The 15,837-nt window shown below is 42.4% G+C and overlaps 1 long non-coding RNA gene across 1 annotated transcript in view; it reads right to left on the bottom strand.

The window, feature by feature from the left end:
* Positions 1–245: 245 nt before the first annotated feature.
* Positions 246–15,837, bottom strand: part of LOC115073710 — a 103,947-nt gene continuing 88,355 nt past the window's right edge. Inside the window, exon 5 of the long non-coding RNA XR_003852088.1 lies at positions 246–1,550. This is a non-coding gene — a long non-coding RNA (uncharacterized LOC115073710). The remainder of the gene's footprint in view (positions 1,551–15,837) is intronic.

The following is a 15,837-nucleotide window of genomic DNA, read 5'->3' as shown; positions in this document are numbered from 1 at the left end:
GGACCAGCCCCTGGGTCAGGTGATGGCGCGGCAGCGGGCCATCGGCGCGTGCGAGTTACGCCTGCTTCAAGCAGGCGTAACTTGTGCAATAAAGGTAAGGGGGGTTTAGATAGGGCCGGGGGGGGGGGGGGTGTTAGGTAGGGGAAGGGAGGAGAAGGTGCGGGGGGGGGGGGGTGTGGAAAGAAAGTTCCCTCCGAGGCCTCTTTGATTTTGGAGCGGCCTCGGAGGGAACGGGCAGCGCACGCAGGGCTCGGCACATGCAAGTTACCCCCTTGCGCGCGCCGACCCTGGATTTTACAAGATACGTGCAGCTACGCGCGTATCTTATAAAATCCGGCGTACTTTTGTTCGCGCGCGCTGTTTTTTAAATGTCTGTGTGGAAAGACAAGTAGCCTTTTGACAGGAAATACTGAAACTGAAGAAGATCTCCAACTAGAAAGGTCAGCACTATTCTGCCCCTCAAAAAAAAAAAAGCAAAAAAAACAACTTCTTGCAACCATCCAAGAAGGTGGCTCCAAGAATCCTGCAACTCCCCTAAGATCTCCTTTCTTACACTCTTTCAAAACCAAATGGACTGGATTATGCAAAAAGACTTTACATACCCAATAAATGATCACTATTAATGAACATCTGAAGACCTTTATATTACTGTAGTAATCTCTCAGTTTTCTAAATGTACTATGATTTTTTATTGTGAATCACTCCTTTATTTTAAGATCTATTTTGATAGCATTGATGCATTGTTCTTGTTTGATTTTGACTGTTCTGCAGTTGTTTTACAGATTTTTCTAAACAGCATGCTGTTTTTAATAATGCTGATATGGAAGTGGAAGGAAAGCATTTTCTTAAATTTTCCTTTGCAAACGATGTGTGACCAGGTTAGTCAGTTGTGACCTGGATCATGCTCAGTCCTACCTTTTATTTCATACCTTATCAATGATATGCTGTAGCATTCTGAATTTTGGTAGATTTGTATTAAATCTGATTCATACCAGATTTGCTTTGAATCTAAATTGTATGAGGTTTGTAGAAATATCATCAGAGAACACCAAACTTCTCAATATGTTCACAAAGATATTTTTCAGGGATAGAAGGTAAAATCTGACTTTCCATTTCATAAATGCCATCAGTGTTAAAGATCAAAAGCACAACAAAGGGGAAAAAAAGCACAGAGACATGGAAAATAAATCAAAGAATAAATAGACCATTGGAGAAAAAATAAGAGTTCAAACAACAATAATACAAGTCATCATTCAGAAATACGCGTACACAGAAAGGCACTCATATTATTTGCCATCAAAATCATTTAAATAAAATGAAAAACTAGGTGATCATATCTTGAAAGCTTTCCCAAAAGACACAGACATTCTTAGAAATAAAACAGTGATGATCATTTATCTGGAAACAAAACCAAAAGGTTTAAGGGAATTGTGGATGCCATTGAGCTGTGTGAATAGCCTGTGTCTGCTGCTTTGGGCAGTGGAGCAGCTGAAGAGTTGTCTTTACATTGACTTTTATGCTGCAGAAACTCAATTCACTTTCTTCCTCACCTAATAAGAAGAGACAAGTGTTTGGTTCAGTTTAAAATAGGCTCCTTGCAACATGTGTGTGTGTTGCTTTCTTGAGGATCTTATGGAAATAAAGGTTAATAGACAAAACACAGCATATAAAAACACTATCTATCTATCTATCTATCTATCTATCTATCTATCTATCTATTCCATTCTAGTGATCTATCATGGCAATCACACTAGTTAGAAGATCCTAGAAGAAGAAAACTTCAACAAAAAATGTTTGTGAGCAGTAGTTTTGAGGCATAGAACAATTGTCAAGTTTTAATAAGCCTATTTGAACTGTGCAGATCTGAATCTGCTGTTTCTATCTTGCTGTGGGTCCTGCAAAGGCAAGATCTGTAACTTAGAAAAGGTGAGAGAGCTTTTACCTAAGAAAATGTTCAATAAGCACTGAGCACTTACATTTTGTGGTATGAATGATAGTAGTACTAAAATTATCCTTATTAATAGAAAAACTGTTATCTCTTCTAAGATTCTCCCTTGAGGCTAATTGCTTCTTAATAGATGACACACCCCATCACAGTGAGATATATATATATATATATATATATATATGTATATATATATATTAGGTTTGTGTTGGTTTATTGGTTAAGATTTACTATTTTACACATTACACATTTTTTGTCTTTTCACTACTACGACTGCATTTTTAATGTTTTTTTTACACTGGGTCAGTGAATTCTGTCATCTGTGCTACATGGACTGTAATTATAGCCTGTGCTATAACCCTTATGAACCTTCATGTTTTGCATTGCTCATTATCATCAGTATTTGGTTCATTTTGATGATTTTGTAAGGAAGTCTAAGTATACATTCACTTTTCATTTACTGGTAGATTTTAAAAGCCCTATGCGTGCCAGAGCTGGGAAATGTGCACGCGTCTCGAGCAGGCACGTGCCAAGCGGACTTTAAGAGGCAGGCATGTACGCACCTACCTCCCGGTACGCGCACAAATAGAAACCTTCAAAAAAAGGGGCAGGGTGTGGGCAGGGGAAGGTGTGCGTGCAAATGCTTACGTGCACAAGCACAGACCGGGGAACACCACCATGTAACTTGCTATTGCTGGCATGTAAGTAAAACAATAGAAAAATCAGACAAGTCAGCGGAGTTTTAAGGGTCAGGTCTAACAAGGGAGAAGGGAGCCTTCAAAATGGGGGGGGGGGGGGGTAGGAAGACCTATCCCTACACTGGGTGAACTGGGAACAAACTGGGAAAAGGGTAAGTAGTCTTGGCATGCACGCCTTATAAAATTCCCTCCGCTTATGCAGTAGACACGGCATTTACATGCAGATGCATGTGTCTATATAAAACTGAGCGCACATGTATGTGCTCACAGCAAGTTTTATAACATTCATGCATACCGTATGTGTGCGTATGCTATAAAATGGCCGCGTCCATTGACGTGAGCCAGCATATGCGCGCACATGTACACACACTCGGGTCATAAAATTCACCTTAGTCTTCTCTTACAGTTCTCCTTCAGCTTTTTGTGTATAGTGGTAATAACAATTCTTATTTGAAGGGTTTTGTTTTCCTCTTTTTCCTGCCTCTGAGAGAGATCATACTTAAACTGATCCTAGAATACCAAAAAATCTGATGCTGTAGCTTCCATTTTGGAGTAAGGAGGTCTCATAGCCTAGAGAAAAAGGAATTTTTTTCAGGTTGTGATAACTTGAATTGGATCAATAAATATATTTATTAGTTCATCATCATCAAGTGCTAGCTTCAATATGAAATGTAATTAAGGCATGCCAATTTCTTAGTTGTTTTTAAATATTGTTGGTCTAATAAAAGGTATCACAAATCTGTTAAGAAGCCATAAAATTGAAGCTGAATTATAAAATACTCTTAAACCATGATCAGCCCCTATGTATAGAAGAGATAGTGATTCCTTCATGCCTTTTTGAAACTAGACACATCATTGATTTTTAACAATTCATAATTATCAGCTGCTTACCAGTAATTATCAATTTCTGTACATTTGTATTTATTCATTTGTTTAAATACCCTGCCTTTTGAAATATTTCAATGCAGATTACATTCAGGTGGTGCAGATGTTCCACTATCTCCAGAAGGTATATAATGTAAAGCTCAGATTTGCTAAGTTTTCTCCCCATAGACACAGAATAGGAAACAGGTCTTGGTAAATGAGGACCTAAGTTTGTACCTGAAGCAATGGAGGGTAAAGTGACTTGCCAAAGGTTACAAGACATGGCAGCAGGTTTTGAATGCAGGCTTCCATGACTTACAGCCCATTGCTCTAACCACTAGGCTACTCCTCCACTTAATGCAGTGTGCAGAATTTTTGACTATAAATAAATATTGTGGGGTTTTTTTTATTCATAATGCATGGGTTACACCACATTAGTGTTTCCTTTCTTCAGCATGTTCTTATCTTTATCTTTAGAAGAGAAGAAGAAAGCCCACTGAGTACTTACAGTGAGGCTAGTATTCAGAACTCTTTGTTTTATTGTCCTGTGCTATTCTGTACTGGACTGAGATCAGCACAGAATCAGTGACATGACTCTATGGGTTGATTTCTTATTTGAATCCAGTGGAAATTCTCTCTATAATGTTATGCAATTTCTTCTCAATGGGTATTGCCTTATGGGTGTGGTGATGGCTTTGCATACCCTCACTAAACTTTTGTTGACAGCTATTTTTGGATTTTGGCATTTTTGGGACCCTTCTCATGATACTTTGAGTTCATTATGCCACTTTTTCTGATGTTTTGATCTTCTGTCACTGCTTTCCTTTTTTACACTTTTGGTGCTTTCTTCCCTCATTATGGTGCCTTGAGTTGTTGGTTTCTTCTATTGGTAATGAAATAATGCATTTTTGGCATTTACTAGAAACAAATGAACATTTCTAACCCATAAATTGGAACAATTCTGTATCAATCTGCCACAATTTGGTTTCTTATTCCATTATTTGATACTTGAGCATCTTCTTGTTCTCCCTATGAACCACTACTTTCAGCAATACTTATGTTTTTCTCAATTGCAACTCAATTTTCTTGCATCAAACTATTGGAATGGATATGTTCCAAATGATCACAACTTTTTCACACTCTACAATTCTTTCAGGGTTATGATTCCAATGCTTTCCTGGTACACAGTTTACAAGGGGATGAGCCATGCCACCTTATTATACCTTTCTGTATACAGACCTTCTGACATCAACACTTGACATCCAGCAATGAGGTATGTAAGAGTTTCTGCTTCTGATTTACAGAATCTGATTTTTATCTGATTTCACCATTTTTTTCTATGCTGGCAGTGAACCATCTTGTCCATAATATACTTTCCTATGCTATAGTTATCAATCTTTCATCCTGAGATTTAAACTCATCTCTCCTTAGCTATTCCTAATCCACGTGGGGGTTTCTGAAGCAATTATCTATATTTTCCTGTTAGGATTAGTTAGGGTGGGCCCTGGGCCAAGGTGAGAGATGGTACCTCCCACAGGGAAGAGCCTTGTGAGCCTCACCGTCGGGAGGCGGAGTCTCAGCTGATGTCAGACACTGTATCAGTCTAGAGTCTTTATTAAAGAGATAGAGTGACACTACCCGTGGAGCGGGAGGTGCCAGAGAGGGGGTCTCACAGACCCAGAACACAGGGTCAGTGGAAAGGGGGATACCCAGAGGGGATACCTTCGTAGAGCTGGTAATGGTCCGCAGAGTGGGATACCCCAATGAGGTCTTCAGTAGAGTGGTAGTGGTCCGTGGAGAGGAGTACACCGAAGAGGTCTTCGGTAGAGATGGTAGTGACCCGCAGAGCGGGGTACACCCCAGGAGGTCCTCAGTAGAGACAGTAGTGATCGACAGAGCGGGTTAGGCCGATGAGGTCCTAGTAGAGATGGTAATGGGACAAGGAGTGGAGTACACCAAAGAAGGTCCTCAGTAGAGATGATAGTGGTCTGTAGAGCAGTACACCGGTGAGGGTCCTCTGTAGACATGACAGTGGTCCACAGAGCGGGGAACACCAATAGAGTTCTCAGTAGAGTTGGTAAAGGCCAGCAGGGTGGGATAGGCCCAAAGGAGTCCTCCATAGAGATGGTAATGGTCCGCAGAGCGAGGTACACCAGAGAGGTCCTCGGTAGAACTGGAAGTGGTCCACAGAGTGGGATACACACGAGAAGAGCAGCGATGGTTCCAGATCACAATCATACATATTCAAGAGATATCACACATAGGGAAAATCATACATTTTTGGTACACACCTATACCACTTTATTTTGTTTTACTATGTCTCAATCAGTTTTCCATTTTATATGTTTCCATTTTATATGTTACCATTTGATATGTGCATATGATTTTTTAATTGATTTATATATGTCCTGTATTGTCATATTTGATATTTCTGTATTGTAGCCCCTGAGGCAGCCCCATTGTGGGGGCGAAACTCGGCCTGAGTTGGGCTTCACATTGGATGAACGAGTCTCCATAATAAAGATTCTAAACGGACATTTCTTGGCATCTAATCCATTTTGTTGCCCGCACGGCTTTTTCAGATAGCCTACCCTCTTGTTTTATCAGTCCGAGTGACATCTGGGACATCGTCAGAGGTGAACAAACGAGAGAGTTCATCTGCTTGAAAGTTCTTATTAGGTGGTTGGTATCAAAGTAGAAAATTAAATCGAGTAAAAAAAAAGGGACCAGCGAGCCTGTCTGTGGTTAAGGCGTTGAACGCCAATAGAGTCCTCAGTAGAGTTGGTAAAGGTCTGCAGGGCAGGATAGGCCAGAGGGAGTCCTCCGTAGAGATGGTAATGGTCCACAGAGCGGGGTACACCAGATGTCCTCGGTAGAACTGGAAGTGGTCCACAGAGTGGGGTACTCACAAGAAGAGTAGTGATGGTTCCAGGGAAGCCCGAGAAATGGGGCAGGCAGAAGTCCCAAGCATTAGGCCCTCCGAGGAGCGGATAGCCAAGATTAGAAAAGGGCCCCCGAGGAGCGGGTACCCAAGACGTCTTACGCCAGGAAGCAGGAACTGGAACGCAGGTCCTCTGATAGAGAGGCGGATTTAGCAAGGATGGAACTCTTTACCAAGTCATAGGTAGGCAGGCCAGTGGGTTTAAATATCATGGAGGGATGACAACATCCAGAGGGGACGCCCCCGAGGTTCCTGCCTTGATGTGCTTAAGACTGGCCCATGCGCGCGTGCGCCTAAGGGATTCCGACGTCAAGATGGTGGTCGGCGGCGTCTGTGCCATGCCGGGAGGCCAGGGAGCAGTCGGCAGCTGGCGAGGCTGCCAGTCTACCCCACAGAGTCAGGGAAGTGAGAAAAGAGGTGAGCAGCAGTGGTCGCAGCCGTCTGCGACCGACAGGCCTAAAATTTCCCACTATATTTATGCCTTTCTCAATTGATTTTTCTTGTCCACTGGTCAGATTCTTTAAATAGGTTTTTTTATTGTTTTACAAACTCCATTGCCTCTTTCCTATCATGTGCTTGTAGGTATCACTCAAACCTAAGGATGGAGGCTGATTTTGGCTGCTGGGACTGGAAGGGGAAGTTGGTGTCCCAACTAGCTGGGTGCCAGCTGTGGAGGGAATACTGCAATAAAGAAAACTGATCAGATGAGGAACCAGGCCAAGAGCAGCAATAAACAGCCATTGCTGGATGATGTTCCAAATGGAAGGTCTCAGCATACCAGACTAATTATGTATAGATCCTATACTGAGCTGTTGGGTGAGGAGCTTGGCAACGCATCTCTCCATCACTGGGTTAAATTGTGGGCAACTGTCTGGTACCACCTGAAAGAGCAGTCCACTAGATACAGAGGAGGGGGTCCCTGTTGCAGAGACTGCACTCATCTTGTAGTGGCTTCTCCTGACAATTTTGGATTCAATTTTCTACAAAGTTCGTTTTACAAGCATCAGGAGGGCTAATGTAGGTGCGGATAGTGGTCAAGGAAAGGAGACTTGGAAGTCTCCTTTCAAAAACCCTGATGTGTCTGCCCATATTGCCTATGATCCAGGCCCAGATTTAGGAATAGGCAACTGCCTCTGGTGTCATATTTTGATAGGTGCCAGAGCATTGCCACTGCCTTGTGTCATGTGTCACCTATCCTCTTCTGCTGAGCTGCAGTGGTATTATTAACAACTTCAACAACATTTTGTGTGGGGGCTTGGAGCCATTGTGTACTTCAGAGGCTTTTCAGTGGACCCGTCCCATACTTGGTTGTCATATTAATAGGAAACCTGCGTGGAGAAGGAGATGGTGCCACCAGAGGGCCTCTGACACTTGCATTGGCTCCAAGGCCCTGCATTAAGTTTTATTGAAGATGGTATATTAGTACTGTAGGCCAGCAAAAGAGGAAAGGTGGCAGGCACATGGTTAATCTCTGGAGATGAGAGCATAAGGGGAAGATCTGGGAAAGACATCCAGGGGGCTGCTGCCTCCTTTCTCCTCATGCTATCTGGGGAAGGATCCCCCTGCATCTCCCCTCAATACCCCCCCCATCCCGCCTCCTGAAGTTATGATTATTTCTAACAGACTTTCCCAAGTGTCTATGTGTGTCTAATTTTTAAGTCCAGCTGTGTGATGATTCCCCTACCTTTCATGCCCTGCCAAAGCTCAAATTACTGCAGGGCTGAGGGCAAAGAATGCAGAAGAATCCTGAAGAGACAAAGCAGTTAGATTGTCCAGAAAACAGAGGGCACTTTAAAAAGAATTCCAGGGCAATTCTTCCTTATGGTGGAAAGGAAAAGTGAATAAGAGTTGACTAGGGGTTTATAAAGTCAGAAGAAACAGGAAACACAGGGCTGCTAGGAAACGTAGTTTAGAAATCCTTGACAGAGAACCAATTTGGATTAAGATAGCAGCTGCAGGAAGGTGTGGTAATAATTGGGGGACACAGTTGAGGCTGATGAAGAATCAATTGGTTCTTAAGGGAGAGTGAGCACTGTCTTTCAGGCAGGGAATGAAGGAGATGCAGGTGAGGAGCCAAGAGACGGGGCTCACCCAGATCCAGATGCAGCCTTCGGTTAAGGATTTTGAATCTGCAAAGAAACCGTTGGAAAGTAGGTTTTCTATACAGCCCTGGAAATTGGGCTGGCCTTTGAGTGACTACCAAAGTTTCCTGATGCAGAGATGCCCACAGCTTTCACTTAGGTATTTTCAATCTGCAAAGATCTCAGAACATAGATAAGAACATAAGAATTGCAATACTGGGTCAGACCAAGGGTCCATCAAGTCCAGTATCCTGTTTCCAACAGTGGCCAATCCAAGTCACAAGTACCTGGCAAGTACCCAAACATTAGATAGATCACAAGTTACTATTCCTTATTAACTACTGTAATAGCAGGTTGAGAAGCAGGTTCTATACAGCCCTAGAGAATTGGGCTGCCTACCAATGTATCCTACTGAGGTAGTTCTGCTGTTTCAGGACAGGAACTGAAAGCCATAAGTGTGACATGAACACTGATGCATGGAATAAAGTTGCTTTTTACTGCAAGTGGCTTGCTCTGAGCTGTGTTCCAGAGGACTCTCAGTAGTTCATAGAAAGGGTGTAGGATATGGTTCTGGGGCCTCCTTTATATCTGAATGATTGTAAGTAAATTCAGCAGTCAAAATGGAAAGAAGACCCTAAGGTATTTGGAATTTGGAACTTTCTGTGTGTGCCCCATCTTTAATTTTAAAAGCAAACAGGATGCAGGTGGGGGAAGAGGACACTTTTTGGAGGGCTTCTTTATATTAAAGATAGGATATATAAAGCATTACATAAGTTTCAAATTTAACAATAAATGTCAATGATATCAAGTAGTATGCAGAGTGTGTGCTGCATATTAAATCACAGCAGAGGTAGTGAGAGGAATGCGTATCTGTTGGAAAGAGGGAGGAGGTGATTTCTCAGCAGTACTTGAAACCTATTCTCGTTCTATTATTGTTACACAGAGCATTTGTTGTCAGGGTCACTTGCACTGCTGTCAAAATTAGCATGCTTGCTCAGACTTGTGAAATTCTCCGCTCTCTTCCTTAGGGTGAAGGAATTAAAATGATGTGATATGTGTAAACCTTGATTAATGAAATTCACCCAAATCTGCATATCCCAATACAAGAAAAGTCTGCAGAGGAGTATAAATACAGCACATTTAGAGATAGCTTGACATTTTGTTTTGGAAACTGCTTGCCTTCTTGGTTTTTTTGTATAGGAGTTTTTAATTTCAATAATTTAATTTTGTGACTTTTTCTACTTCAAAATTACAAAAACATATGGGTTATGACAGATTAAGTTCACCTCTTATAATGCAGGCGGAACACAGAAGCTTAGCGAGCAGAATGTGAGTTGGCGTAATGGGATTCCAAACAGCATTTCTGTCTCCTTTACAAAATGGCAATTGTCTTGCCAGGAGACATATGCTGCACCAATGCTGAGAGCATGAGATAACTTTGCTCATTTTGATTCTTAGCACTGCTCATCCCTTAATTGAATGGCATTCATTTGGCAGAAGCCTATGAACTTCAGAATGGATTGAATGGGGGGGGGGGGGGGAGGAAATAGAAAATAAAACAGTAAAGCATGCACTATGAGTCTGAAAATCATAATAGGAAGTTGCAGGTGATTAGCTTCACTCAGAGTTTAAGCATTTCTGTATTAAAGAATGGAAGCGTGGTTGTTAGGTTTCAAAGGGATTTCCCCAGCTAACTAAGCAGGGCTGGCAGAACCACGTTTTGGATGTGCTAACCCCCATTTTGCATCAGGGGTTATGGACACGCTTCCAAAATGTGCATCCAATCGCATGTTGAGTGGTGCGCTGAAACTAACACATGGTATTGCATTGGCCTGTTTGCTAGAGATATGCTTCATTTAAAGATATCGGGTCGGGCTTCGGATGGGGCACTCCGCGAAAAATTTTGTTTTCACATGGTTCGGGTTTTTTTTTTTTTGGCAATTTTCGATGAAGTACATTAGTGTGCACTAATGGGCCTTACTGCGCACTAACAACCAGTTAGTGCGCACTATCTCAGCATTAGTGCGCAGTATACTGACCGAGATAGTGCGCACTAGCTAAATGTTAATGTGCATTAAGGCTTGTTAGTGCGCACTAACAGGTTAGTTAATGCGCCCTAATGGAACTTACAGTGCACTAAGTACGTGTTAGTGCGCTGTAACTAATGTTAGTGTGCACTAAAAAATGCAACTTAAAATTTAAAAAGTATTAATTCAGAGGAGTTCGTTAGCTAGAAAAACAGTGCACACTAATTGGTATTACTGCGCACTAACAGATATACAGTGCGCAGTAACTCCGTTATTTTATTTATTTATTTAACAGTTTTTTATACCGACCTTCATAGTAAATAACCATATCGGATCGGTTTACATTTATGGATGGATGAGTTGTGTTTACAGTGTGGGGATTGGGTTCTGGCAAGGGGACTTGGGAAGGGGATCTAGGGGGGAGGAGGGGAAGAAAAGGAAAAATTGGGATGGGCAGTGAACTGCACTTGTTTGATTTTTACTGTTTGCACTGTTGGCCTTATGTGACTATATACTGAGTTGTTTACACGCTGTCATGGTGTTTTTGTTGATTGTCTTGGCCACCCCTGTTAATAAAAATTATTTTGGGAAAAAAAAAAAACAAGGATATAACTGGAGTAACAATTCAAGTAAGCGAAAGATAACAATAGGTAGGAATAGGTCAAAGTTACAATCAACAGGGAAAGAGAACTTGGAGGCTTGCAACAAGCTGGAAAGAAGATAAGGCAGGAAATAAGTATAAAGTGTTACCATAGAGCGTACAGGTTCAAGCTTAAAGGTGCTTTAACCTGGAAGTGTCAGAGTCCATTGTTCGTGAGTATAAATGTCAGACTGGGTTAAGAGTGATGGACAACTAGTGATTGGCTGGTGGATTGGTGAAGGCTTGGTGAAAGAGCCAGGTTTTTAAGTCTTTTTCTGAAAGTTAAAAGACATGGCTCCAATCTGAGATTTGATGGAATGCTATTCCAGATGGAAGGGCCTGCTATCGAAAAAGCTCTGTCTTTGGTTGTAGAGAGGCATGAGGCTTTGGTGGGGGGATATTTCAGGGTGCCTTTGTGAATATCTCTAGTTGGTCTGTTCGAGGAGTGGAGTTTGAATGGGATTTCCAGGTCGAGTTGAAGTTGATGGTGGATGGTTTTGTGGATTAAGGTGATTGATTTGTATAGAAATCTGAAATTTACTGGTAACCAATGTAGGTTCCTGAGGATGGGTGAGATGTGTTCGCCGCGGCTAGTACTGGTCAGCAATCTCGCTGCCGCATTTTGTATCATCTGCAGTGGTTTGGTAGTGGATTTGGGGAGGCCTAGGAAAAGGGTACTGCAGTAGTCTATTTTGGTGAACAGAAGCGCTTGGAGGACTGTCCTGAAGTCATGGAAGAATAAGAGTGGTTTAAGTCGTTTTAGAACCTGTAGTCTGTAGAAGCAGTCCTTGGAGGTTGTATTGACCATTTTCTTTAGGTTTAGTCGATTGTCAAGAATTACCCCAAGGTCTCTAACCTGCTTACAGGTAGTGAGAGAATTGTGTGGTGATGGTGGCGAGATATTGTTTTCATTTGAGGAGATGTGGAGAAGCTCTGTCTTAGAGGCGTTGAGTACCAAGTTTAAACTGTTGAGTAGATTAGTGATGGATAAAAGGCAGTTATTCCAATGGGTAAGCGCTTTTGAGATTGATTCAGTTATGGGGATTAGAATCTGCACGTCGTCTGCGTACAGATAATGAATTAGGTTGAGATCTGTTAACAGTTGGCAGAGGGGGAGGAGGTATATGTTAAAGAGGGTTGGAGATAAGGAGGATCCTTGTGGTACACCAAGAGTTGATTTTGTTAAGGGTGACTCTTTATTGTTGATTTTGACTTTAAAAGTCCTATTGCTGAGGAAGGACTTGAACCAGTTGTGGGCAGATCCGGAGATGCCGATATCTGCTAGGCGATCCAGCAGAATGGTATGGTTGACGGTGTCAAATGCCGCCGAGATGTCTAACAGGACTAATAAAAAGGAGTGTCCTTTGTCTAACCCCATAATAATATGGTCTGTAAGTGAAATGAGGAGGGTTTCCGTGTTGCGTGATTTGCGGAAACCATATTGCGAAGGGTATAGGATCTTGTGGTCTTCTAGGTATTCAGAGAGCTGGGTGTTTACCAGTTTCTCCGTTAGTTTGGCAACGAATGGGAGGTTAGAGATGGGTCTGAAATTAGCTAGTACATTAGGGTCTAAGTTGTGTTTCTTGAGGAGGGGCTTGAGTGAGGCGGTTTTCAGACTGTCTGGGTAGCTTCCTTGAGTTAGAAGGCTGTTGATGATGCTGGTCAGAGGTCCTGAGATCGCGTTTGGGATGAGAAGCAGGAGTCTCGATGGGATATTATCAGCCGGATGGCTTGATGGTTTCTGACTTTTTAGAAGGGATTCAATCTCTTTAGTGGAGATTGATTCGAAACTGTCAAATTTGGGTCTAGTAAGAGAATTGGGATTCTCGCCTGACTTGAGAGGTGTTGTATTGGGAGGAAGGAGGGCGAGGGTATTTAAGATCTTCTGTTGAAAGAATGAAGCGAGCTCATTGGCCTTGGAAAGAGCTTGTTCGTCTGGAATAGGTGGGGGGGGGGGGTAGATTTAGTGATTTGTGTTAAATAAGCAAATAGGGCCTGGGCATCAAACTGGAAATGGTGTATTTTGTTTGCATAGTATTCCTTTTTTTTCTGTAGAATGGCGGTCCTGTAGTGATGTAAGAATCCCTTGTATGTTGAAAGGGTAGATGTGTTAGGGGTTTTGCGCCATCTATTTTCTTTATGGCGTAGGTCCTGTTTCATCTGTTTAAGTTCAGTGCTGAACCAGGGTTGATTTCCCTTTTTTGTTGGGTTGATTGATTTGGAGACTATTGGGCACCATTTGTTTGCGACTGCTTCTGTAATCTTTTGCCAGGAGGTTAGGGCTGAGTCAGGGTTAGCTAGGTCTAAGTTAGAGAGTTCTTTGGAGAGCTGATCACTGAGTATATCAGATGGACATGCTTTCCTGAATTGAATGGTAGCGAGGTGTGGAGAGGAGTGTGTCTGTTTGAGTGTGGAGAAGGAAGATTCTATCAGGAAATGATCTGACCAAGGGATTGGGGTACAGGTAGGTTCTATTGTGCAAGTGAAGTTAGAATTGATGAATATTAGATCCAGAGTGTGTCCAGCTTTATGTGTGGGGCTGTTGATGGTCTGAGTGAATCCCATAGCACCGAGGGTTGTGAGGAGGGCTTCGCAGTTCGCAGAGCGAGGTGTTGTGTTTGTATGGAGGTTGAAATCCCCCATAATCATAGTTGGAAGGTCTGAGTTAATATATTTCACAATGGATTCTATGAGAGGTGAGGGGTCCGTTTCTAGAACTCCCGGTGGAGCATAGACTAGCATAATTTGTAGATGTTTTGACTTGACTAGACCCAATTCCAATTTGGACTCTGTCTTGATTGAATGTGCGGTCAGTCTGAGTTCTTTCTTGGTGGCTAGAAGAAGTCCGCCTCCTCTTTTTTTGAGTCTATGGAAGGTGAAGATGTCATATGTTTGAATAGGTAGTTGGTTGGTTAAGACAATGTCCGAGTTTTTTAACCAGGTTTCTGTGATGGCACAGATGTCTGGGTTGGAATCCAAGAGGTAATCATTGAGAATATGTGTCTTCTTAGTTAAGGATTGCGCATTGAAGAGGGTTACTGAGAGTAGCGTGAGGCCTAGAAGTTGGTTCAGTGGTGATGTCATGATAGGGATGATTCTTTTTTGTATGACGTTGGTGGAGTTAGTTGAGGGGGTTCTCCTTTGGTTGTGGATGATTGGGATGTTGTAAGTGTGCATGATGAGTGGAGTTCTGGAGGAGGTTTAGTCTGAGATGCGCTTGATTGGGTCTGGAGGCAAAGGGTTGTCTGATGCTGGTAGAATGCTGAGTGCTGAGCGGTTGTTGTCTGATGCTGGTAGAATGCTGAGTGCTGAGCGGTTGTTGTCTGATGCTAGTTGAATGCTGAGTGTTCACTGCGCACTAACACGAAATATGAATTTTGCCAAAATTTCGGCAAAAATTGCTTCATATTTTGGCGCTTCTGAACCATGATGAATTAAACAATATCGTTGACATTGTCTAATTTGTGAAAAACGAATGCACATCCCTACTGTTTGGTAGCAGCTTTTTTTAGAAGCAGTTGTTCAGAAAGGAACGAGGAATTTTTTTGAGAGGGGCAAGAAAGTGATGACTTTTCTGTTGTGGAAGAGTTCTCCAGTTTTGAAATTTCCAATGAGAACCCTCTTGTCTTTCCACACAGATATAGTGAGACTAATATCTAGCACCATTTGTCCAGCTAAGTTTGGACTTGGCTGGACAAATGGCAGAATTTGAAAATTCCCATTGACTGACGGCCTCTGAGTTATCCGGCTAAGTAGTCATCTGAATAAAACTTAGCCAGATAACTTGGAGGAGTTTTTGGAGCATTTTGGGATGGAGTGTTAGCCAGGTAAGTTATCTAGCTAACTCAAATATTCAGAGTTTGCCAATTAACTTATTTTCGGTAACTCAGGACATGTCATAGAGCAATCCTAAAGTTAGGTGGAGTTATCTGGCTAAATGAATATTTGGGCACGTAACTTCTCCCTGGAATGCCCCCAGAATACCCTAACTTTATTTGGCTAAAATTTAGTCGGATAAAGTAGGGGCATGTCAGGTGCATTCCAGGGAAGAGTTACATGCCCAAATAACTTATCCAGCTAAATTTGGTCATGCCATAGATCTGTCTTAAAGGTAGCTGGATACCTATAAGATAGTTAGCTATATTCAGTAGTGCAGCTACACTATTGAATATACCTCCAAATTTAGGCCTGGATTCTCTAAGGTCGCAGATCTTAGAGAATCTGGTGGTAACGGGGGGCAGTCCTGTGATAGCTGGCAGCGATCGCACCTCCACGGTGTGATCACTGCCGGTTTCACACCGAATAACTACACCATAAAAGGTGAGGTTATTCGGCGCGCAACTGGCGGCGATAAGGAATCTTACCTTTCACCACCAGTGATGTGTCCGCAGCATTGGCCCCGGTGCCACCCTGACTCCTCCTCTTCCGGGGCTGACTCCGTCCGAGCTAGCTATCGCACACAAAAAGGGACTTTTCGCATGTGATAGCATTAGAGAATGACCCTCTTAGCCAGATAAGTTTATCCGGCTAATTTTGCTATCTGGATCTGTGACTGAATATGGACCTCTTTATGACTAGAAATACCATGTTTGATGGGGAAGAAAGAAATGGTAAGGTACACTGTTTTACACCTAGCCAAAA

The sequence above is a fragment of the Rhinatrema bivittatum genome, chromosome 1 (assembly GCF_901001135.1).
Source record: "Rhinatrema bivittatum chromosome 1, aRhiBiv1.1, whole genome shotgun sequence".
Taxonomy (NCBI): Eukaryota; Metazoa; Chordata; class Amphibia; order Gymnophiona; family Rhinatrematidae; genus Rhinatrema; species Rhinatrema bivittatum.
The sequence above is the reverse complement of the archived record's forward strand: the minus strand, read 5'-3'. Positions and strand labels throughout refer to the sequence as shown.